The sequence below is a fragment of the Triticum aestivum genome, chromosome 6B (genome assembly GCF_018294505.1).
Source record: "Triticum aestivum cultivar Chinese Spring chromosome 6B, IWGSC CS RefSeq v2.1, whole genome shotgun sequence".
Classification (NCBI taxonomy): domain Eukaryota; kingdom Viridiplantae; phylum Streptophyta; class Magnoliopsida; order Poales; family Poaceae; genus Triticum; species Triticum aestivum.
Genome location: NC_057810.1, coordinates 23,323,162 through 23,334,054, shown reverse-complemented (window position 1 = coordinate 23,334,054; position 10,893 = coordinate 23,323,162). Strand labels below are relative to the sequence as shown.

Here is a 10,893-nt window from a genome sequence, read left to right as displayed (position 1 = left end):
ACCGTCAGTTGTACACAGAGACAAAACGCGTTCAGTGTACTGGGTGATAACGCATGCAAAAGTAGCTTTCAGTTGCGTACTTTGCTGGAATACGAGATATACATCGAAATCGTTCATTAATGTCCTCATTTATTAGCATTTATCTCACTACTAGTATATAAAAATAAATCTTGTACTAGTTTTGTGCTTTGCTGGAATACGAGGTATATATTGAAATCATTCATTAATGTCGTCCTATTATAGAAAATAGAAACCAATTATTAACATATATCTTGGAAAATATTGTATTAATGTGATCACATCTGTAGTCCTAATGATTTTCTCAGATAATGATTGTTATTGTCGTGACTTTTTATTTGCGACTTGAATTAGAGTATGTCAAAGCTATAAATAAGAAATATAAAACAATGATGGATATTGTCTACCTTAGTAATGGCTTGCAGATTTTCTAAAAAGCAATTTTATGAAGAGAAAGATTGATGTCAACTTACTTTGGTATTGTATATGTTGGCCTTCGTTGGGTTTGGATGTTAGTTTACACACTGCCAAAAGAGGTTCAGTGCACATTTGTGGGTTTCATTAAGCAACCCTTTTTCGGTCATAAACGAGAACCAAATATTAAGGTATTTATTTAATGGATTTTTAGATTTCTGCCCTTAGCCGGTGCTCGCCATACGATTTTGCCCCTACTTTCAAAGGGTTCTCAGTTTTGCCCTAAACAACATGACATATACTGGCACAGTGAAACGTCTTTGACAAGATGGGAATTAAACATAAGGGGCATTTGTATAACCAAACACAATTGCTTTGGGGCAAAATTGAGCATAGTTTAAAACTAAGGGCAAAACTATCGAACAAGGCACAAATATGAAAATCTCTTTATTTACATGTCATGTGTACGACGCAAAATTGAACCAATAAAACTCTAAAGGTGGAGATATTTTTGACTTGTCATAGTAACTGGTAACTAATCTTTTTATGATGATATGTTAGTAGTGACCAACTGGTGTGTTTACAAATTATAAAAGTTCCATTTCATTGTTGTTATGGTAATTTATCTAAAAAATGTTCACATGTTAATGTGATTATATATTGCAGAATCGATGAACTTTTGATAATAATTATTAGTATAATTGTAAATTTATTTTCATCCTAGTTTAGAGAATATCTTAGCCATAAATATTGAATAATAACCAAGTATAGAAAGCATTTAGGTATGGTATGGATATTTTTGATAAATAAATTTTCAAGGGATTTTTTAAATTTTTATCAATGGCAAAACCTACATTGTATTGATTTGGGTTTATCTTCACTGTTGGATAGTGTGCTTGTTGTCAGATATCCAACAAGCTTGAGTTTGCAGAAGTTATGACAGTTTTTGTCTTACTTGCCTTCCTCATTTGTGCTTGGGCCTTTGGCAGAGCCCAAGCAGTAGTAGCACGTGGCTCCACGGTAGTACCGCTTAGGCGGTACTTCCGCTATGAACTACTACGGCTACTACCACTTGGGAAATGCCTTCTCTCTACTCTCTATTAGCTCGCGGTAGTGGCAGAGTAGTATTGCTTGTGCGGTAATTCCGCCTATTACTACCGTTGCTACTTCCGCTTTGTGTTCGAGGAGTGTGCAAGCTTCTGTTGCCCATTTTGCTCTCGTAGTAGTTGGACGGTAGTTACATCGTAGTACCGCTTTGCGCGGTACTTCCGCTCTGGTGCCGCTCCACTGCTGCTGGTCCCTCTATATCCAGTGACAGTACCGCTCACTATAGCCAGTAGTACCGCTCACTGTAGCTAGTAGTACCGCTCCGGTGGAACTACAGTGCTTGCACTCTGCAGTACACACTGGCTGGGATTGGAACTACCGCTCTCAGCGGTAGTACCACTCCCCCGAGCAGTAGTACCGCTTGAGAACGAGCAGAGTGCATAACGGTTGGATTTGAACCCCCACTATAAAGGTGGTCTTCTTCCCCATTACCCCTGATGGTTCTTGGCAAGCTTTCTCCTCCATTGTTGACCTTCAAAAAGCTTTGCTTTCTCTCCATTCCTCCCATGATTCTTTTTTTTTGAGGGAACACTACTAGAAAAAGGCCTACTAATGGCGCACCTAATTTGGCCATTAATGGCGCATTAGTGGTGCACCATTAGTGCCACGCCATTAGTATATTTTACTAATGGCGCACCACTGGTGCGCCATTAGTATCTGGTATACTAATGGCGGATCACAGATGCGCCATTAGTATATACAATAATGCGCCATTAGTATGCCTCCCAGGGGGCCATGTATACCGAGGTGCTTTGGCATACTAATGGCGCACAACAACAAGATGCGCCATTAGTAACTTCGGCATACTAATGGCGCACTGTCTAATGATGCGCCATTAGTATCCTTTGGCATACTAATGGCGCACTGTGATGTGATGCGCCATTAGTATGAATATTAGGTTTTTTTATTTTTTTATTTTCTATTTTTTGCACAGGTTACAAAATGTATAATTGGACAAAATATAGACAGCACACATCAACAACAGATTCATCGAATACAATAGAAGATTAGTCTCTGAATACAATTCATCATATTAGTCTCTGAATACAATTCATCATATTAGTCTCCGAATTGAAAAGACCGAACAAAGATAGAACATTATATTACAAGTCTCGAGACCGCGAGTAGCGAGTTTGTCTTCACATTACAAGTCGATATCGATCATCTAAACTACCATCACATAGAAGAGAGCTGCGGTCATCACGATGAGCATCATCATGATGAAACTCGTCTTCATCCGGTTCCTCCAACGCTCCCTCCCCTCTCCCGCTAGATAGCGGGCGTATCTAGATTCGGCCTCGGCCCTAGTGGTGTACCCTTTGTAACTGTTACCGCTGAATCGGTGAACCTGTCTCCGACACTCCTCCCAGTCGTCGTAGACTCCGGGAACCTTACCCTTGTACACGACATACGACGGCATCGCTATGCACTAGCCAAACGAAACGTTAGTACCAATTCACAGACAATACATAAGCAATATATAAGTATGCAACAGAACGATCGGAAGAGAAAAGCAAGACATTAATAGCATCGATTACATCTAAGTTGAATGACTCTCGAAACCAAAGAGACATACTACAAGTTCATTAAAGTTTAATTACAACATGAGCCAATCGATGTTTCAGAACTAGACACAGCATCACTGCTTTCGACTCGACTCAAGGGACCGGAGCGTGGATGAAGCCGCCGTCTATCATGGGAGTCATGAAAGAACGGGCGTTGTCAGCCTGCATTTGTAGCATTGTGTCGATGTCACTGTTGGACGGTTAATTTCTGAGGTAGAACTGCCTCGAGGTACGAAGGACATCTTGATGGATGATTTCCGCAAACTCCGACTGGATGCGAAAGAATTCTTGTCTGATGTCTGCGTCCTAAATTACCGACACGCTCGCAGCCCAATCTTTGAGTTTACTCGGTAGCAGAAGTTGATGATGGTCCCGTACGATCGCCCGCATGTGATGGATGGCGTAGTAGGCACCCTTCTGACCGCCAGGCGGCTGCTTGACGCAGCAGAACGTCGTATTGTGGGAGAACACGTGCTTGCCGTACTTACGAATAGGCCTGGTGAAGGTGCCTCCAGATTTGGCGTAGCCGGGGAGAACATCATCAAGAACCTTCTTGACATTTGTGTAGTCTACGTTCGACTGACGGTCCGGATTGAAATACGTGGCCATGGAATATTTAGGGCTTAGGAGGATGAGCGTGCAATGTGTGTCACTGCAGAAAACACGGAATGTTAAAAGAAAAATGATCGAAATCTAAGAATTCATATGTTACGGGCCGGTTGAGGGGAGGACTTACTCGGGAAAGTAAGGCACGAGGAAGTTATCCTTATCTTGGTTTGCCAGAATGACGCCTTCGAGGTAAGAACTCGCGACTTGCCGGTCCCCAGCGCTGCCCAAGATCTTGGCACGCATGTAGAAGGGGTCGACTATCACGATGTCCGGGGTCTTGTCGCGAATGATCCGCATCTCCATACTCAGCGAAAATAGCCGAACGAAGGTGTAGTGCAGCGGATGAAGGTTCAACATAGCGTGGATGTCATCAAACCGCAGGACGATCGTACGCCCGATGGAGTTATCCAGAAAGCCCTTGCCCACTGGCACCTTGGCCGTGAAAACCGGGTATGCCACATCCTTCTCTCTGAGACGCCGCTTCTCCAAAGAAAGAACACTGTCATGCAGACTCCGCATAGCACCGGTTGCAGCATTGAGCATATTTGTCGGTAGCATCGCCCTACCTGCCACATGCACCCTCCTCGAGATATCCTTAGGTGAAGGTGGTCCGTCCTGAGCACGGATCGTACTCGGTGCCGGCTGGCTCGCACCCTTGTTAGTCTTTCTTTTGCATGCCTTCTTCTTCTCCTGTAATGGGATCGAGTTCTGCTCACAGACCGCCTTCTTGAGTGTGTTGGGGCTGATAATATTTCACACCTCGCCTATCTGAGGCTCGGTGAAGTCGGCAGCTGGAGGCGTCTCCTGAGAGCTGAACGGCAGACGACGCCTATTGCAACTTGGCTTCTCCGCGGTACCAGCTAGATCGCGCATGTCTTTTGTTGGGTTGGGTTCTTGAGAAGGAGGCTCCATGAAGTCGCCATCGTACCCATGTTCGGCAAAGTACTGATCAACGTTGCCAAATGTATCGTCGTCGCCGTCGTTCTGATCCTGTGCCATATGCATGTTTGGATCCAGTGGCATAGGGATGTCCGGCACCGTTGCGGCGGTCTTGCCATGGGGCCGACTTGGCGCCGGCACGACTGGCGGTGTTGTCTTTGGGGTGGTGTCCCCCGCCCCCAAACGAATCTGGCTCTTCGGCCAAAGCAGGGGCCAGCTTAGGCAGGCGCTGAGGGTCATCACGTCATCATCGTCGGCCCTGACGGGTCGAATCGGAGGTAACAACTCGTCGCAGCCTGGCAGCACCCGAACCAGTTCAACCCTAAACAAGTTGGGTGGCATCTGGGTACCGTGGAACAAGGGGTTGCCCGGTTGAATGATTTTGCCCTTGGCGACATCGACCAACTCGTTGTTCACGAAGTGCAGGAGAGTGCACAAAACATCGACGACGCCCTGTGAAAACATGTAGGGCGTCAGGGATGCCCAGTCAAAGGCAAGGAGATGAAGTCCTCGGCCGAGAGAGGCTTAATTAGTTACCGTGATGATGGCGTCGAGCTCGGCTAATGTCGAGGCACCGCCAACGGCGGGCGTGCAGTTGACGGAGGGGCCGCTTGCTGCAGAGGTGCCAGCCGGCGTACACCCGGGTGCATTAAGCTCCCGTGCCGGCGTCGGAGACACCAATGCCGCCTCCGCCGGAGACACCAATGGCCCCGCCATCGCATTCTGCGAGTTGCTGGCCGTGAAGCTAGGAATCGGGGGCGGCCCTTGTTGGCCGCCCGCAATCCACGCACTCAACCCCTCGATCAAGGTAGGCACAATGGCGGAGATCGTCGCTCCAATTTGTTGTTGCACTTGCTCTTGGACAATCTCCGGAATCCGCGCCACCTGTGCCTTGAGTTCTTGAACCTCGCGCGCCTGGCTTTCCGAGCTGGTCTTTTTCTCCTTCCGCACACCAGCGGTATAGTATGACCCCCATTTTGTGGACAAGCCTTTGCCGGCCACACGACCAGCTGGCGTCAGCTTACTGAGCTTATCCTTGTTCTTCATTACATTCAACGCCCTATTTAGAGTGGTGTCCCAAGGGTTGCTCTTAGTCGACCCCGCGCTACTGCTTTTAGTCGCCTGCGGAAGGAATGTGAACCATTTAGAAATTTGGCTTCATTAATTAGAATGCAACCATATGGAGCTAATTACGCCGGGGTGTATTCCTTACCAGGACAAGCTCAAGCGCCCTGGTCTTCGGATCCGTGGTAAGCTCCTTTGTTATCGGGTCCTCCTTGTACCGGGCCCTAACATAGTTCCTGGTCTGCTTGTTACCGTTGTATTTCTCGAAGCGGGGCGGTAGGCCTTGCTCGGCACGCTCCGCGTCCTCCTTGTCCCATATAGGCTCCGCCACTCTGTAACCGCCGGGACTGAGTTTGTGTTCCCCTAAGTTCAACTCCCGCATTTCTTTCCCCCACTGACTTGATTCAGAGTTTGCGGTGCTCGAGCAATTGATCTTGAAGTCGTTGTAGTCATCTTCGGTGATCGAAGGATTTTTCTCCTTGATCTTCTCATAACTCTCACCTTTCTCGATCATTCTCTTCACATTGCTTTTCCAAGTAGAGAGGGCCTTGCTCATCTTCATGAGGGCAGCATCGTTCACTTTATTCCCTTTGAGGCTTGTGTTTTCAAATTCAGCGGGGAACTTGTATCGTTCGTGCAGCTTCGTGAAGAGGAGGTTGCGCAAATTCCCTCGGTCAGGATGCCTTAGGTTCTCGGTGTTGATCGAGACGGTGCTCCGGAGAATGCACCCGAGCTGAAGCGAGTACCCCTTGACTATTCGTTCGGGCGCCGTTGGATTCCCGTCGGAGTCCACTTCAGTAACTTCCTCCTTGAGGGTGCGGAGCACGGTCGGGCGCCGGTCCTTCCGTTGCCTCTTCGGTTGGCTGCCATCTGTGAGTGCGCCGCCATCATCAGTGGTGGCATCCTCGGCGGCACCATCAGTGGTGGCATCAGTGGGGTCATCCTCGGCGGTACCATCAGTGTTCTCAGGATCGGTGGGGAAGGCGGCGTCCTCATACAAGTGAGGTTGTTCCTCCATCTCCTGGGACAGCTTCCAGAATGCCTTGCCGCCCGAACCCCCGGCCTCATCGTTGTTGGCCATGTTTCTCTCTAAATAGGAACAAAGTTGGTTATTGTCAAGGAACAAGATCATGGTCTCATCATTTAGGGTTTGTCGACACCGAGGCATCCTAAAAGCTAAGCTTTTATCATTGAGGGTTTTTCGACGCCGAGGCACCCTAAAAGCCTAAGCTTTCATCATTAGTCACAAGTACCCGGCCCATGCATTAGTCACAAGTACCCCATATGTCCTATTTTTAGCAAAGTCATGCTAAAATTCACGGAAAATTTCAGCATGACCTTTGCTGAAAATAGGACATATGGAGTACCCGAATTTGCTGGAACGGAAGTTAATCGACATTCCAGCAAACTCAAGGGCCTCTCGGGTGGACAAGGCAAAAAAGGCCTCCATCACAACATGGAAAATACATTGGCATGTGAAGAGGTGAAACAATATATGCATCTCCAAGCAGTATCATTCAACATTTTGGACAAACCACTACAAGCAACATGAGACACTGAAAACAATTGCTACCAATGAATCTACACTTCTATAAGAAAATAAATCAGAAACTTAGTCTGTCATCATTAGGCAGCCACCATTAGTTATTCCGTTATGTTAAAGCAGAAATAGAAAAATAGACTGAAAACACTAAAATCAGAAACTTAGTGCATGATACAGATGCAAAGTAGGTTCAAAGAAAAATGAAGACCATATGGTAAGTACAGCAAGCGAAATAGGATCACCAACTAATAGCTGAATGAAAGGCATATATATGACAGGCATATTTTCCGGCTACAAAGTATTGTGGCAAATATGCCAGGCACCACAATGTGATCACACAAACAAAATAGCCTCAAACCAGTTATTCACGCATGATAATATGAAAATGCATATGGCACTGCCAAATTATACTATCCATATTTCGGTATAATGTCATTATTCCATACAGCAGGCAGCACTGTCACCACAAATCAGTTATTCTAGCATAATATAAATATGCAGAAAAGAAGCAACAATTTACATTTCTGCATACGGCGTTGCCAATTTTTTTCTATCCATGTTTCAATTTGATGCCATCACTCCATTCAGCAAGCAGCATTGTAACAAAAAGAAATTCTAGGCGCAAATTTCTTCAGAATGAAATTAAGTTAGTGAAACTGTCACACATTTCTTCACAATGAACAGATTTATACTATCTATCAGCAAGTAAATTATGCCATTTGAACAGATTTGAACAGCGAGGGGGAGAGGGGGAGAGGAGGAGGGGGAGCTCACGGGGGCGGTGGTGTGGACGGGGCGACGAGGTGGGGCGACGAGGTCCGGGTGGTGGTGGTGCGACGAGGTCCGGGAGGCGACGAGGTCCGGGTGGTGGTGGTGGTGCTCCGGCGACGGTGGTGTTGACGGGGCGGCGTCCGGGCCACCGGCGACGAGGGCGGCGGGGCGATGGCATCCAACGACGTGGGGCGACGGGGAGAGCGGCACCGAGGAGACGAGGACGACGGGGCGGTGGGGCAGCGGCGTCGGGAGAGGAGAGGGCGGCGTCACGGCGTCGGGGCGTCGGGGCGGAGACGAGGACGACGGGGCCGCGTCGAGGCAGCGTCGAGGCGGTGGGGCAGCGGCGTCGGGAGAGGAGAGGGGAAGGGGATCGAGGGCGAGGGCGAGGGAGAGAGAGGGGATAGGTTTGGGCCAGGGAGGAAATATGGATGGGGGCGGCACAATACTAATGGCGCACCACCCCTCGGTGCGCCATAAGTACATCCATACTAATGGCGCACCTCGCCCTGGTGCGCCATTAGTATTTTTTTTTTATTTCTGCTCGAGCCAACAGGTTATCTTCCACCTGACCTGATCCACATCAAGTTCCCTCTACTAGCTCGACTGGTCAGCAGCCAGTTCTCACACCAGGAGGTCTTGGGTTTGATTCCCAGGCTCCACAATTTTATTTTATGCATTTAAAATGCTGTTTGATACTTATTTGTGTTTAAATATGTTCAAACTTGTTTAAATCATAACAGTAATATTTTTTTTATAAGACAGTAATAATTTTTTAAAAAATATCATCAAACAGTAATGCCGGTGGAGCGAGGGAGGGTGCGGGGGGTGCGGGGGGTCGGCGGCGGCGGTTGAGTAGGGGAGGGGTTTGCGGGGGGTCGGCGGCGGCGGTTGAGTAGGGGAATCGAGGGTGCGGGGGGTCGGCGGCGGCGGCCGGTGGACCAGGGGGTGCTCGGCGGCGAGGGGGACCGGATCTGGCGAGGTGGGATAGCGATCGAGATGGAGGGGGATCGAGATCGAGTGTCCATGAAATTTAAAAATATTCATGATAGTTCAAAAAGTGCCCATGAAATACAATCGAGAAATGAAGGCTACGATTTAAATACAACCGATCTTAGCTCACCACAACGGACGCAGGCGGGCGACGGGCGACGCCGCCTTCCCTCACCACAACGGACGCAGGCGGACGGGTCTCCCCTGGTTTCTCGCTGAACGACACAGGCAGGTAAGCGATCTCCTCTCTCCTTCCCATCCCTAGCCCTAGCTCCCTGCACTGGCGCACACACACGCACGAATTTTATGGATGGATGGATGCTTGTGGCTATCGGCTGGAGAGCGCAGCTAGCTAGGAAACGCGATGGATGGATGCTGAATTTGATTGATGGATGGATGCTTGTGTTCGTTGGCTGGAGAGTGCCGCTAGCTAGGACGGATGCTGCACCAATTTGATTGATGGATCGATGAATTTATTTCTGCTGGATTATGTAGACTGATTATTATCTATGTAAATTTTTGTTGATGATTGACCATTTGTTCTTTGCTGATGTGTGAAGAGCCCCACTGTCGCAAGAATGGACAAGGAAAAGGGGAAGGAGAGGAGGAGGAGAAGGAGAAAGAGAGGAATTTGGTTTCCATTATGAAGGCTAAGCCGCCTGCCCCTGGAAGCAGAAGGGGAAGGGCAAGGGCTGTGTCGCTGCCAAGGAAGCGGGCCAAGGATTACGGCAATGTCCCGCTCGCCGAGTTGTTATTATGGGTAAAAAAAAGCTCCACCGCCTTGACGTCTTGCTGACCCCGCCGACGCCAGCGGGCGTGCCACGATCGCCCCTGCCAACGGCTTCGCAAACGACTCCGAGAGGCATCTTCACCGGTATGGTTGTGCCAAATATGCGTGTCCAACCTCATGTGTTTGCTGTTTTTGCTATCCAAAGGTCAAATATATGTGTGTCCAAGCTCATGTATGTATTGTTTTTGGTATCCAAAAGTCAAATATAAGATTGAACAGGCTCATGCATATGCTGTTTTTGGTATCCAAGAGTCAAATATATGTTTGTACAAGCTCATGGATGTGCTCTTCTTGCTATCAAAAAGTCAAATATATGCGTGTCCAAGCTCATGTGTGTGCTGTTTTTCTGTGCTAGGCAATGGAGCATGATAAGCAAGCAGAGAAGGATTATGAAGAGGAGGAAGAGAATGAGGAGGAAGAGGATGAGTAAGATACTTTGTTTGAGGAGAAAGATTCTCATTTTGATGTCAAAGCACTAAGTGTTATGCTATGCAAAATTGCATTGTTTGGCTGTCAACGTTCAATATTTTTGCCGTATAAAGTTCAAAGGAGGAGCTGTCCAAAATTCAAAAGCAATGATGCCCAATTCTTTCTTAGTCATATTTGTTCAATTTCTACACTTTCCATAGAAGAAAGCTTATTTTTCATCACTATGATCATTTTTTAAACCATAGACTGCTAGATGTTGCATTTTTAGCAATAGAAAGTGCTTCTTTTACAAATTATGGGTTTAATTGCTGTAGAAGATCAAAAATGGTATGTAAAAACAGGTTCTGCTACCTCCCAGATGTTATGGCGCTAGCTGGCTCACGAGCCGGCTCGGTCTGAGCCGAGCCATTGCAAAAACGAGCCGAGCCACCTAAAGTGGGCTCGTTGGCTGAGCGAGCCGAGCCGAGCCGAGCCGCTCCAGAGCGAGCCAAAGCCAGGCTCGGATCAAGCTCGGCTCGGCTCGGCTCGTGTCCAGCCCTAGCGGTGCGCGGGCGACACTTGGCTTGGGACACGCATCACGCATTGGAGGCAGCGGATGCCCCCGGCTGTTCCCAAGCTTTTTCCCCAATTGTATGCTCTCAAATTTTGAT

At 47.9% G+C, this 10,893-nt stretch overlaps 1 long non-coding RNA gene across 1 annotated transcript; it reads left to right on the top strand.

Moving 5' to 3' along the window:
- Positions 1-9,169: 9,169 nt before the first annotated feature.
- On the top strand, positions 9,170-10,467 carry LOC123133212 (uncharacterized). The gene is made up of 3 exons (XR_006465192.1): positions 9,170-9,256; positions 9,585-9,959; positions 10,170-10,467. It is a non-coding gene; the product is annotated as an uncharacterized lncRNA (long non-coding RNA).
- Positions 10,468-10,893: the final 426 nt, after the last annotated feature.